The sequence below is a fragment of the Somniosus microcephalus genome, chromosome 29, assembly GCF_052327205.1.
Source record: "Somniosus microcephalus isolate GS21.2 chromosome 29, FLI_Smic_1.0, whole genome shotgun sequence".
Taxonomy (NCBI): Eukaryota; Metazoa; Chordata; class Chondrichthyes; order Squaliformes; family Somniosidae; genus Somniosus; species Somniosus microcephalus.
In genome coordinates, this window is record NC_141015.1 from 39,942,270 (window position 1) to 39,957,713 (window position 15,444).

Consider the following 15,444-nt stretch of genomic DNA (forward strand, 5'->3'; position numbering starts at 1 on the left):
TACAACACAATTGCAAGCATTACCAATCCAAGATGGCGACATCTGGAGAACACATTTTGAAAACCTCTACAAAGACATCCCAATAAACGAAACAAACCCAAGTCAACATCAGGTCACAGAAAAACTCCACACATTAGAAGCAACAATTAAAGACAACCAAAACCCTCTAGACTCCCCAATCACATGGAAAGAACTGGCCACAAAAACAAAATCTCTCCACCTAAAGAAAGCCTGTGGCCCAGACAACATCAAAAATGAAATGCTCAAGTTCAGCAATATGGAGATGCAGGGTGCGATACTCAAACTATTCAACATCATATTACGCTCAGGCTGTTTTCCCGATATCTGGTGCCAAGGACTAATCTCCCCCATATATAAAAGTGGAAACAAATCAGACCCAAATAACTACCGCGGCATCTGTGTCAACAGTTGTCTAGGGAAGTTATTCTGCAGTATTCTAAATAGTAGATTACTTGATTTTCTTAACAAACATAATATCCTCAGAAAAAACCAAATAGGCTTTCTTCCAAAACACCGCACCGCCGACCATATCTATACCCTTCACACCCTCATTGAAAAACATATACACCAAACAAAAAATGGGAAAATATTCGCCTGTTTCATCGACTTCAAGAAAGCCTTTGACTCTATATGGCACGAAGGGCTCTATTATAAACTTCTTCAGTGTGGAATAGGGGGCAAAGTCTATGACCTTATTAAATCAATGTATCTGAAAAACAAATGCGGGGTCAAAATTGGAGACAAACGCACCGATTTCTTCACCCAGAGAAGAGACGTCCGGCAGGGCTGCAATTTGAGCCCGACCCTGTTCAACATATACATAAATGAATTAGCAGACATGCTGGAGCAAAGCGAGTCACCAGGTCTCCGTCTCCTGGATGGAGAAGTGAAGTCCCTGTTCTATGCGGACGACCTGGTTCTGCTGTCTCCCACAGAACAGGGATTACAGCAACAACTAGACCTACTCGACAAATACTGCCAAAATTGGGCTCTAACAGTAAATCTAAAGAAAACCAACATCATGATTTTTCAGAAAAGACCCAGATGTCAGGAAAACAAATACCAGTTTACCCTCAGTGATACCACTATAGGACACACTATGAGCTACACCTACCTTGGTCTAACTATTACAGCATCAGGGAGCTTCAGCATAGCAGTGAATGCACTAAAAGAAAAAGCCCGAAGAGCCCTATATGCAATAAAAAGAAAATTCTACAACATCCAAATCCCAATCAAAATCTGGCTCAAAATATTTGACAGCATAATCCTGCCCATTGCACTGTACGGTAGTGAAGTATGGGGCCCGCTAAATCACCAAAGCTACACTAAATGGGAAAAACACACAATAGAAGCCCTACATGCAGAATTCTGCCGAAGCATCCTTCGCACCCAAAGAAAAACGCCAACAAATGCATGCAGAGCCGAACTAGGCAGATACCCACTGATAATAAACATCCAAAAACGAGCACTAAACTTCCTAAATCACCTCAAATCTAGCTCCCCAGACACCCTTCATTTCAAAGCCTTTCAGACCCAAGAGCTAAACCCAGAAAAGAGTCCCCTGAGTCAGCTGCTACTGAAACTAAGTACTCAGCCGGACCCTGACCAGCCCCAGACCAACACAGCCGTCCAAACACCAATCCGAGTGAACCAAATCATTAAAAAATGCAAAGAAACCTACCTGGAACATTGGAACAAAATAACCGAAAGCCAAAGCAGATTAGAATGTTACCGGGCCCTAAAAAGAGAATATAAACTGGCAGACTACCTCACGACCATCAGAGACACAAAACAGAGACAGACCCTCACCAGGTACAGACTAAGCGACCACCAACTGGAAATTGAAAAAGGCAGATACAAGAAATCCTGGCAGCCTAGAGAGAATAGAATATGCGATCAATGTCTGGCTGGCGAGGTTGAAACAGAAATGCATTTCCTCCTAAAATGCAAAAAATTCAACACATCAAGAAACATATTATTCAACAAGCTAAGCCAAACAACCCCAGATTTCAAGGAATTGGATGATCTGTCAAAATTGAGATTAGTCCTAGGAGAAGGAGACAGACCATACCTTGGGGCCAAATATGTAACAACATGTCACAACCTGAGGACTGTTTAAAAGTAAGACTGTTTAAAATTAATATTGAACGTACCAAATGAAGTAGAAAGACTGTTTAAAATTAATATTGTTTAAAAGTAATATTGTATGTACCCAACAAATGTCAAATCGATTGACACCTACAGAATGTTGGAAAACTGTACCTTTTTGCTATGTAAGCTTTGGCAATATGGTTCTCTGTAAACTTTCATGCCAATAAAGCATTTGAATTGAATTGAATTGAATTGACAGAGAGAGAGAGAGACAGAGAGAGAGAGACAGAGAGAGAGAGACAGACAGAGAGAGAGACAGAGAGAGAGAGACAGAGAGTTCACTTTATGTTCAACAGCTGTGCCGTCCCAAGCATTTGATTCATTATGTAGCACTGAAGCACAGCATAAACTGTGGGCAAGGAGTCAGAGCAAATAACACCTTCAACAACCAACCGCTCGTGGGCTTTTCCATTCATGAACGGGTATAAAGGATTGGAATTCATTTTTCGCTGCGCAGTCTAGCTCGTACTTTACAACCGATTGGGTCACGGGAAAGGTTCGGACCAGCATAGTTTGCTAATAAAACAATTGGATTGCTACTCAGCAGGAACACATCAACTTGCTGGGAACAAGCTGCATTTTTCAAGCCCAATTGAACTCTTGCACTTTGTCAACAGGACAGGAGAGTTTTGCTGCACGATACACAAAGGCATGCAATAAATTCAATTGGTCAAACCCGGGGCAGATCTGGTCACAGTCAGCCTTTGCTATTCATTTTGCGTGCACAAGTAACTGACTACCCTTGACCTTGGGAGAAGCCATGCGTTCCATTATCGCCGTTAGTCTTTCAACATTTCCCTACGACCGGTTGCCTGTGGGTTATTTTATTGGAACGCCAAGCGTCAGGTTATTTTGGTCAGATGCACATGTAACAATATTGTAGTAGGAAGCAAACGGTCGCAGTAATCGTTTCTAATTTTTTTTATAACCGGAATATAACATTTCATGCACCAAATTTAATGTCATTTTAGTAGATGACTTCCCCCAAAGTAAGGAAGACTTTATGTAACACTGTAACACATTGCTCAAATGTCGCAAAGCACTTCACGGACAGTAAATTACACTGAAGCACGGTCACAGTTGTTAGGGAGGTAGCTGTCATTTTGCTGAGAGATACCAGAAACAGCAGTGTGATTAAAAAGCCAGTTAATCTGTTTTTAGAAAGAAAGACAGACTTGCATTTCTATAGCGCCTTTCACGATCACCAGTCGTCCCAAAGAGCTTTGCAGCCAATGAAGTACTTTTTGGAGTGTAGTCGTTGTTGTAATGTGGGAAACATGGCAGCCAATTTGCACACAGCAAGCTCCCACAAACAGCAGTGTGATAATGACCAGATAATCTGTTTTAGTGATGTTGGATGAGGGATAAATATTGGCCGCAGGACACTGGGGAGAACTCCCCTGCTCTTCTTCGAAATAGTGGCCGTGGGATCTTTTACATCCACCTGAGCACGCAGACAGGGCCTCGGTTTAACATCTCATCTGAAAGACGGCACCTCCGACAGTGCAGCACTCACTCAGCATTGCACTGGAGTGTCAGCCTGGATTTTTGTGCTCGAGTCTCTGGAGTGGGACTCGAACCCATGACCTTCTGACTCAGAGGAGTGTGTGCTGCCCACTGAGCCACAGCTGACCATAGCAGTGTCGGTTGAGGGAGGAATGTTGACCAAGACACAGAGAACACTCGCTGCCCTTTTTCAAATAACGGCACAGGATTTCTGAACACCCAGTAGAAATCACTGGAATTGGTAGTCAGGACCTCAGCTCACTATCTCAAGTCAAAGGACGGCACCTCAGACAAGGCAGCATTTCAGCTGTGCTGCACTGGACTGGAGTGTCCACCTAGATTATGGGCTCAGGTCCAAGAGTGAGGCTTAAACCATCACGTTCTGACTCTCAAGCTCAAAGTGCAGCTAAATGAACCAAGTTGACACTTAAATAGAAGCAAAAGTAGATCCACCACACTTCAATTTTATCTTATGAAGTATGAATAGGATATTGAATTAATTGATGTTTGAACTCGCAATCACCATATGACTCTTAAATTTTATACTAAATGTCTATGGAGATGGAGTACAAATTTGCACATTAACAACTTGGCAAAATCTCCCACATATGCAAAGCAAACAAATTGGTTCTACAAACTACACTTAAATTCTCATTAATACTCTTCAGTTACAGCCCCATCGTTAAATAAGATCTGAATGTCTGACCGCTAGATTTTAAGGATCTATCAGCCATTAATATCGATAACATATATTCCATTAGCAATTTATTTTAAAAGGATGCCGTTCGCTTTGGAGGTTTTCTAACATGCTTAACTTCCACATTGAGAATGAATATTCAATGCGTCGCAAAGGATGTCTTCAACAAGAATAAAGGCCGTCAAGCCAGCTGCTTCTAAATGGTAGTTCAGAACAAAAGTACTTCAAAGCTATTGACCCAATATTGGAGGCAACTTTCAATTAAAATGGTACAAACCAGGTTTTGTTTCAATGGAGTGGATTTCAATTTGCTGTTTCACCGAATAATGCTCATTAAGTCTCAATTTCTCTAAACATATTGCTTCCAGCTGCAAATAAATTCCACTTGCACTCTCCTGTGAATCACACGACAGTGAGAGACAGCCTTCAATCCAAGTCATTTCAATGCTACTTTTGATGGCCTTAACAGCAAGAAATAAAAGAAAGGACTTACATTTCTCTAGCGCCTTTCACAATCTCAGGACAGCCCAAAGTGCTTTCCAGCCAATGAAGTACTTTTTGAAGTGTAGTCACTGTTGTAATGTAGGAAATGCAGCAGCCAATTTGCACACAGCAAGATCCCACAAACAGCAATGTGATAATGACCAGATAATCTGTTTTAGTGATGTTGACTGAGGGATAAATATACACCCAGGACACCGGGGAGAACTCCACCTGCTCTTCTTCGAAATAGTGCCACGGGATCTTTTACGTCCACCTGAGAGAACAGACGGGGCCTCGGTTTAACATCTCATCCGAAGGACAGCACCTCCGACAGCGCAGCACTCCCTCAGCACTGCACTGGGAGTGTCAGCCTAGCTTTATGAACTCACAACCTTTCGACTCAGAGGCGAGGGTGCTCCACTGAGCCACGGCTGACTTTCATTTTATTGGGTTCACAGTATAAAAAAAAGGAACAAAAATACAGCAATGGATCGTGGCTAGTGAGATAAAATCTTCAATTTGAAGTCCTATGTACAGAATGCACCCATAAGCCACTTAAGCTTCACAGCTGCTGTTTGAGATCCTCTGAACGCCTTAATTGAAATTACCTTAGAATCGTACTTCCAGCTATCCACAATCTTACATAGAACCTGTAGTGACTTATCTGTAGCTGGCTACAAAAGGCGGCTTGAAATTTAATTTTGGCTTTTAAAAAAAACATACATTACACCCAAGAATGAACCAACATTTAATTCCTTTTATTTAAGGGTCAATTGACTAATTAAGTCAAATTTCATGGTTGGGAGATTGTAACCAGTAATTGCATACTTTACAGTGATTAAATAAGTCAAATTGCATGTTTATTTCTTGGGATTCCAGGATTTTTAGCAACGTTTGCCAGATCGTATTCGATTCAATTCTCAAATCAAGAAAGTAAGCCAGGATCCTCCAGCATTCGGTTCGGTTTCCTCGCTAAATTTCTCCACAATTAATTATTGTTACGAGCTTCCAACTAAAGGAACACTGCTCAGATTCTGTTTCAATACATGTAGGAAAGAGCCAATAGAAAGAAAGAGTAGCAGCACAATTTTAGATAGACTATTTTGAACAGCACTAGTACGATAGCAAAATACTGCGGATGCTGGAAATCCGAAATAACAACAGAAAATGCTGGAATAACTCAGCAGGCCAGGCAACATCCGTGGAGAGAGAAATAGAGTCAACGTTTCAGGTCAAACTCTTTGTCAAGACTGGAAAGGCACAGGAAATGAAATAGATTGAGGTGCCAGGCTGGGAGAGAACAAAAGAGAAGAGACATTAAGAGGTATTCAAAACGAGACGAGATGGTGATAGGACTAGTGGAGACAAAAGATGGCTCTAGATTAGGTGTGAAATGTGCTGGCAGAATAGGAGACAAAAAAAGGGGGGGGGGGCGGAGGAAAAGGACCAAAACAAAGGTGGGGATAAAAAAATAAGTAAAAATGTAATGGGGGCCGAGGTTATGATCAGACATTGTTGAACTCTATATTGAGTCCGGAGGGCTGTAAAGTGCCTAATCGGAAGTTGTTGTTGTTGTTGTTATTTTGAAAAGCAAATATGAGATCAGCGCGCTTTCTGGCCAGAACTAGCTGGAGTGTGCAGGGCACTAGATTTATATGTTATAAGCATACCTCATTTATTATGGCCAGTTGTGTTAAATGCAGGAGTACACAGGAAACATCCAGACTATGATTTACTAATTTTATTCTTGCATTAACAATTGAAAGCTTCTAGATGATCACCTGCATTCACTTTGCTGCCGAAAACCTCATCCATGCCTCCATCGACTCAAGGTGCGGTTGTCTACATGTTGGCCTCTTCAGCTTCACCCTACGCAGACTCCAACTGATTCAACGCATTCTATCCCGTAGAAAGCCCCATGCATCAAACAAACCCTGTCCAAGCCAATCATTGGCTCCCTGTTCCTCAGAATATTACATGAACATAAGAATTAGAAGCAGGAGTTGGCCACACGGCCCCTGGAACCTGCTCCGCTATTCAATAAGATCATGGCTGATCTTCAACCTCAACTCCACTTTCCCACCCGATCTCCATATCCCTTGATTCCCTTAATATCCAAAAATCTATCAATCTCAGCCTTGAATATACTCAACGACTGAGCATCCACAGCCCTCTGATAGAGAATTCTAAAGATTCACAACCCTCTGGGTGAAGAAATTCCTCCTCATCTCAGTCCTAAATGGTTGACCCCTTATCCTGAGACTGTGACCCCTAGTTCTAGACTCTCCAGCCAGGGGAAACATCCTCTCAGCCCACTTCAAAAGCCTCACCATCTTCAAATCCCTCCTTGACCTTACTCCTACCTCTGCAATCTTTTCCAGCCTCATCTCCCAGCACACACCCTTCCCTCTTCCAGCTCAGGTCTACTTACTGTATTGCACCTTCCATTTGCCCTCTCTCTACCTTTCTCTCTCTTGCCCCACCTTCGCTCTACTTTTAGTGACACCTCCTTTCCTGCCTAGTTCTTGCTCTTCAAAACTTGCTCTAAACTCACTTCTTAAGCTTTAAACCTTCTCTCCTACATCCTGCTCAGTATCTACCACTTGGAACACTAGGTAAATGCAGGCTGCCCGTTGTTGGCAATGAAATAAGAAGTTCCAGTGGCACTGAATTGCTTAAGTGGTTTGAGAATTATCACTGCAGAGAGATCAGACGCCACATTCTCTCACTGTCGCTCGGCCACACATTAACTGTGACCAACTCACTCTGGAGCAGCTGCCAAATCCGCTCCAAGCCAGCCTCCCAGACAGCGTCGCCTCTCTGCGGAGCCATCCACATTCCACTCGGCACTTACCCACCGCAATAAGGCTAGAGTTGGGAATTCAGTAGTGTTCGGATGGCGAGCGAGGAAAGGAATCATGATCACTGCAAACCCGTACACCACCATCCCCTGGCAGCTTGTATTGGAAGGCACCGTCAGTGTATCAGCCTTACTGCCAGAAATGTATAATGCAAAACAGCGTTTAAACCGATTACTTAATTAGTTTGATTTGGGCGTCATTCAAGGCTGCATTTCATTTTGGATTTTGTTCTTTTGTTTTTGAAGCGTGGTTTGTGAATGTCACTGGCGATAAAATTGATGAATGTTTTCAGGTCCAACATCATTATATGACTGTTACAACAGGATGGCCACTGAGATGCCAGTAATAGTAGGCAGTGAAGGATGGGATTAACAAACACCAGTCTAGTCCAACAAGGATCAATTTACAATTGATCCACAAATTACTGACTTTTCAGCTACCCACAGGAAGAAGAACCTTTATAAATCACTGGTTCGCAAGAGTATTGCGTCCAATTCTGGGCACCGCACTTTAGGAAAGATGTCAATGCCTTGGAGAGGGCGCAGAGGAGATTTACTAGGATGGTACCAGGGTGCAGGACTTTGGTTATGTGGAGAGACTGGAGAAGCTGGGCTTGTTCCCCTTAGAGCAGAGAAGATTAAGGAGAGATTTAGTAGCGATGTTGAAAACTGGGGGGTTTTGATAGAGTAGATAGGGAGAAGCTGTTTGCACTGGCAGTAGAGTCGATAACCCGAGGACACAGATGGAAGATAATTGGCAAAAGCAGGAACGCGATGGAGAATTTTTTTTTTTTTTTTTTTAAATAAATGCAGCGAGTTATGAGGAGATGCCTGAAAGGGTGGTGGGAGCAGATTTAATCGTAACTTTCAGAAGGGAATTGGATATATACAGGAAACTCTCTTTTAACCGGCACCTAAATATCCGGAAATCAGGAGTAGGTTCAGGTAAGTTTTACTATATATTAGTGGCCGTGTAACCGGGGTTCCTGCACCTGTTGCCATGCAACAGGGACTCCTGGATCTGTGGCCGTGTAACCGGGGTTCCTGCACAAGTGCCATGTAACCGGGGTTCCTGCACCTGTGGCCGTGTACGGGGCTCTCGTACCTTGGTAAGTATACCGCTCTGTAATCCGGACTTTTTGATCAACCGGCACCACGCCGGTCCCGTCGGTGCCGGATAAAAAAAAAGTTTCCTGTACTTGAAAAGGAAACATTTTCAGGGGTCTGGGGAAAGAGCAGGAGGAGTGGGACTAACTGGAGAGCTCTTTCAAGCAGCCAGCACAGGCCCGATGGGCTGAATGGCCTCCTTCCGTGCGGCAAGGTTCTAAACATGGGAACAATTCTGTGTCAACAATTAAAAAATATATATATTTGGTACACAATGAAGAAATCAAACAGCAGCACCTGGGTTAAACCGATGTCGATTAACCGGCCTTCAAGCTGCACTCCTGCAACAGGTGGCCCCCGCGGAATGAAACTTGCTGGTTCACCCTGGAGGATAAACCTTGACATTTCACTCAACCGCTCTAGAATATCCCAGCTTGAAATCAATGCAGTCTGTTAATGGCAGGTCAATGACACACCAGCATCAGTTCCCGCCTCCATTGTGTAATATTCAAAACACATCTATGACCAAAGAGACAAAATGCCGTTGGGGAAACACAGATGGCACCTTGACCAACTGGAGAGAAAACTAAACGTTACTGGCTACTTTCAAGCAGTATTTACATGATTTTCCTTGGATCTGGCAATAGGAATCACAGGAGCGCAAAGAAAGAACTTACATGTATATATTACAAAGTATTTACAGCACGGAAACAGGCTGTTCGGCCCAACTGATCCGTGCCGGTGTTTATGCTCCACACCAGCCTCCTCCCAATCCTACTGCATAAGAACACAAGAAATAGGAGCAGGAGTCGGCCATTTGGCCCCTCGAGCCTGCTCCACCATTGAATAAGATCATGGCTGATCTTCTACCTCATCTCCACTTTCCTGCACTCTCCCCATATCCATTGATTCCCTTAATACAGGAAACTTTGTGATATCCGGCACCGACGGGACCAGCGTGTTGCCGATCTATCAAAACTGCCGGACATACAAAGTTAATGTTGAAGCATACGGAGGTTTTCATCTCCGTATCTGACAACAAACACTGTTGCTTAGCAACAGCTTCTAAAGCGTCGGCTGCAGCTGCAAGCATCTCTAGCTGAAGCTGTTGCTATAGCTACAGACCTTGCAGTGCTTGACTGGGGGAAAAAAAAAAGAACGAGATCTAAAAAAACTTACAGAAAACGACTCCTGATTTTTGCCGTTAGATCGAGTATTCCGGACATACAACCTCCGGATAAACCAAAGTTTCCTGTATTTAAAAATCTATCGATCTCTGTCTTGAATATACTCAACGACTGAGCCTCCACAGCCCTCTGGGGCAGAGAATTCCAAAGATTCACAACCCTCGGATTGAAGAAATTTCTCCTCATCTTAGCCCTAAATGGCCGACCCCTTATTCTGAGACTGTGACCCCTAGCTCTAGACTCCCCAGCCGGGGGAAACATCCTCCCTGCATCTACCCTGTCAATCCTTGTAAAAAAATGTGTATGTTTCAATGAGATCACCTCCCATTCTTCTAAACTCTAGAGAATATAGGCCTAGTCTACTCAATCTCTCCTAACCCGATCAGCATAACCTTCTATTCCTTTCTCCCTCATGTGCGCATCTAGCATCCCCTTTAATGCATCTATGCTATTTGCCTTAACCACGCCGTTAGCGAGTATAAAGTATACAGAACCTTTAATGTAGCCAAATGTTCCAAGGCACTTCATGGGGGTCAGAACCAGGCACTGATGGAAGGTAACTTGGGGAGCTGGCTACTGCTTTTAAGGAAGCCTTTGAAATCAAGAAGAGCGGTAGCAAGGCAGAGTGGATTTAGGGGGAAGAGTCCCAGAATGTGGGGTACAACGGCTGGAGGCTCCACCACTGATGCTGGCGAATAATGGGTGGGGACAATGCAGAGTAGACCAGAAGCGGAACAACAGGGACATGTTTGTTTTCTTTTTTCTACGGGAATGGGCTAGTTAAAGACAAGACCTTCTTGCTCAAATCACACCAGAAAAGCGACACCAAATGTGACCATCACTTCCACCCCGAGACGGCCATTGTTTGCTATGCATGCAACTCTCGCTCCGCAGCATCCAAAAACATATCCTGGTTCGTCCACACATGAAAGGTCAGGTAAGACCTTGCAGCTGCAAACTGTGGTCTATCTATTTCACACACTAACACTAGTACCCGCCCCCCTCCTTCAATGTCATTCTCTCTGCGCCATGCACTATTTCCCCAGCAGAGGCGGACAAGTGACCCAGGCATGGGTCAAAGCTGCTCTCTGACTATTCAGCAAGGGGTAAGCCACGGTAATTTTCCCAATTTACATGCTTCCTACCCAGGGAAAGAGGCAAAGAAAGCATCACACCTCTGATGGCACAGCCAAGATTTGAAATGGTGGTGGGAGAGACAAATGAATCACCTACCACATGGTCAGACCACATCTTGAATACTGGTCCATTTCTGGTCACAAACACAAGAACTAGGAGCCGGAGTCGCCCATTCGGCCCCTCGAGCCTACTTCACCATTCAATGAGATCATGGCTGATCTTATACCTCAACTCCAGTTACCCGCCCTACCTCCATGTCCCTCGATTCTCTTTAGAGTCCAAAAATCTATCGATCTCCATCTTGAATATACTCAATGACCGAGTCCGCATATTCCTCTGGAGTAGAGAATTCTAAAGATTCACAATCCTCTGAGTGAAGAAATTTCTCATCAGTCCTAAACGGCTGACCCCTTATCCTGAGACGATGACCCCTAGTTCCAGACTCTCCAGCCAGGGGAAACAGCCTCTCAAAATCTACCGTGTCAAGCTCTCTAAGAATGTTATACATTTCAATTAGATCACCTCTCATTCTTTGAAACCCCAGAGAATATAGGCTCATTATACGCAATCTCTCCTCATAGGACAACCCTCTCATCCCAGAAATCAATCTAGTGAACCTCTGTTGCATGCCATTGAAAGCAAGTATATCCGTCCTTGGGTGAGGAGACCAAAACTATACACAGTGCTCCAGGTGTGGTCTCACCAAAGCCCTGTATAATTGCAGCAAGACTTCCTTACTCGTACTCCAACCCCTCTTGCAATAAAGGCTAACACGCCATTTGTTTTCCTAATTGCTTGCTGTACCTGCATGTTAACTTTGCGATTAGTGTACAAGAACCCCCCAAATCCCTCTGAATACCAACGTTTACTCGTCTCAGCTTTATTCTGCTTTTCCATTCTGCCTACCAAAGTGAATCATTTCATATTTCTCCACATTATATTCCATCTGCCACCACCTTGCCCACTCACAACCTGTCTATATCCCTTTGCGTCCTCCTCACAGCTTACTTTCCCACCTAGCTTTGAATGGTCAGTGACATGAATCAGTCATTTATGAAATAATACTGAGCGGCCTGCGGGTGGCGCTGTCCAGGGAGAGTATAAATACTCGGGCACGGGCCTAGCTTGCGCAGGACATTCTTAACAGGAACTAGTGAAGGACACCACTAGACCTCCATGTTGTAAAACAGTTGATTAAAGCTTTGTTTAACGCTTAGACCAAGTGCCGAGTAGTTCTCTTACGTCAGTCAGCAAACTTGGATACATTACACTCAAGTCCCCACAACTAAGTCGTTGATACAGGTTGTGAATAGCTGAGGCCCAAACACTGATCCTGGTGGCAACCCACTAGTGACAGCCTGTCAACCTGAAAATGACCCATTTTTTACTACTCTGTTTTCAGTCCATTAACCAATCGAATTGCAAAAAAGACATTCAAGCGTTGGAGGCAGTCCAAAGAAAAGCCACAAGTTTGATCCCTTAGTATTAGAGAACTGAATAATGAGGAAAGACTGGAGAGACTTAGGCATGATAAAAAGGCTTCTGATGGGGTGAGATACAAGAGATGGGAGATGGTGCGAAAAAGGCAAATCTAAAATATTACTTCAACTAAAATCACAAGTAGAACACAGGTCTACAGCTTCAAGCGTGAAAGAAAATTTCGGACTGATACCAGGGAGTGCATCTTCACACAAAGAGTGGTCAACACTTGGAATGAAAGGAGATGCAGGAGTGATCCTCGTGGCTCCACTGCAGAGCGGAAGGCTGTTGCTCGGCCTCCTCCCTCCTGACCGGTTCCCCCCCTACTCCCTTCCTGATCACACCTCCAGCCTTCCCTCTACCCCAGGAACCTACCTGAGGGCCGTGACTGACGACAACGTCCCAAAAACTGAAATTCTCTTTGCCGGTGAGCTGCCTGGGGGAGGTTCAACAAGCTTCTGCAGCTTGCTGGCCTCGTGTAAGTGAGGCCCAATCAATATCGGGTGTGCCTCGGGCCTACTCATTCCAGCGCAGGGATTGATCCTTACTCCCAGTTTGCACCGGCAAAAAACCAAATTTCTAGGCTGTTGTTTCATAATTGCTTTCCCTGTTTATAGATGTAAAATGAAGCACAGGAAACTCATTTTTTATCCGGCACCGACGTAGTGCCGGTTCAACAAAAAGTCCGGATTACAGAGAGGTATAGTAAAAGGTACGAGAGCCCCGTACACAGCCACAGATCCTGGCATCCCTGTTGCATAGCAACAGGTGCAGGAACCCTGGTTACACAGCCACAGATCCAGGAACGGCCACTAATATGAAGTAAAACTTACCTGAACCTACTCCTGAATTTTGCCGGTTAACAGAGATTTCTGGTTATTTAGGTGCCGGTAAATCGAGAGTTTCCTGCATATTGTTTCTGATGTCATGTTCAAGGCCACTAACTAATGTTGATCGAATGAACCGGATTCCATTTTCATTGTGACAGATGCCGGGACTTTACTGTTATTTTGGAGACGGCTTCTACAGTTCTGCCATTTATAATTCGAGCCACTTGTTTGTGGTGTCTGTACAGGTCAAATTCAATCATTAAAGCATGAGATTTATCCTGGTATACCGAAAATTAAATTCCGTAATTCCATCGACTTGCACGTGAATACCACAAACTGGTGGCTTTGATCACTGTCACCAGAGTTCGCTCCCGTGTCCTGTGGCCAATATTTATCCCTCAATCAACATTACAAAAAACACAGATTATCTGGTCATTATCACAGTGCTGTTTGTGGGAGCTTGCGGTGCGCAAATTGGCTGCCGCGTTTCGCACATTACAACAGTGACTACACTTCAAAAAGTACTTCATTGACCGTAAAGGGCTTTGAGGCGTTCCGAGGTCGTGAAAGGCGCTATACAAATGCGAGTCTTTCTTTCTATAGCAGGAGTGCGACTGCACAGAAGACCTCTTCATCATATTATAAAAGGAATTTTAAATGAAGATGAGAGAAAAATACTGAACAAACAGCTGATAAGGAGCTATACTGATAGCATGGGAGGCTTTTCTGATACTAATTGGAGCTACTGAGGAAGTTAATCACACAGCTATTCATCCCCAGGTGAGATTTGAAAAGGGACACGGTGCAGGCTCCTCGCTAGCTATTAGTATGCATCATGGCAAGCTACAATGCCTTAATCTAGAAAATGAAGATATGAAGAACTTCAGAGACAACAAACAATGGAAATTATCTACAAAATGAGGCGGAAATGGTGTGAGGTTTTTTTTGAATTTATAATAGGATACCAAAACAATACAAAAAAATTTCATGAAATCAACTGCTTCAAGCAGAAACAAAACCAAGAGACCTGCGCCTATACAGGCTGCTTAGGAGCCGTATTCGAGTCCTGCAAATATCACCTCACCAATCAATATTCAATTATACAACAACTTGCATTTATATAGCGCCTTTAACGTAGTAAAACATCACAGGAGTGTCATCAGACAAAATCTGACCCGCAGCCGCATAGGAGATATTAGGACAGGTGACCAAAAGCTGGGTTAAAGAGGTCGGTTTTAAGGAGAGTCTTAAAAAGAGCAAGAGAGGTAGAGGGATTTAGGGAGGGAATTCCAGAGCTCGGGGCCCAGGCAACTGAAGGCACGGCCGCCAATGGTGGAGTGATTAAAATCGGGGAGGCTCAAGGAGGCCAGAATTGGAGGAGCGCAGAGATCTCGGAGGGTTGTGGGGCTGGGAGAGGTTACAGAGAGTACACATGAAAGAATCACAACCTTAAATGGATTAGTGGAATAAACTCTAAAAAGCCTATTAGGAGGAAGGTGAGGGAAGCAACAACATCCAAAAGAGAAAATATAACCAACGCAGAGAGAGAGAATGAAAGAGAAATGAAAATTAGTTTTGCTTTAGGAGCCAAACACAGCAAGCAAATCATCCAGTGTTATCACAGCAAGTGGGTTGTCGAAGGAGGATTGAGGTCCTTCATGGGTGCAAATGGGATTGAAGCGTAGGATGAATAAAAAAGTTAACATAAAAGACGTGATTAGTCCCTGGAAGTATGCAATAGAGATGTGACACTTACCACAGGGGGGGGTTCTACATCGACACCAATAACCATCACTCTCATCGACAGCCCAGGTAGTTCAATAGAAACATAGAAAAATAGGAGTAGGCCATTCGGCCCTTCGAGCCTGCTCCGCCATTCAATATGATCATGGCTGATCTTCTATCAATACCATATTCCCACTCTCTCCCCATACCCCTTGATGCCTTTTGTGTCTAGAATATCTATCCATCTCCTTCTTAAATATA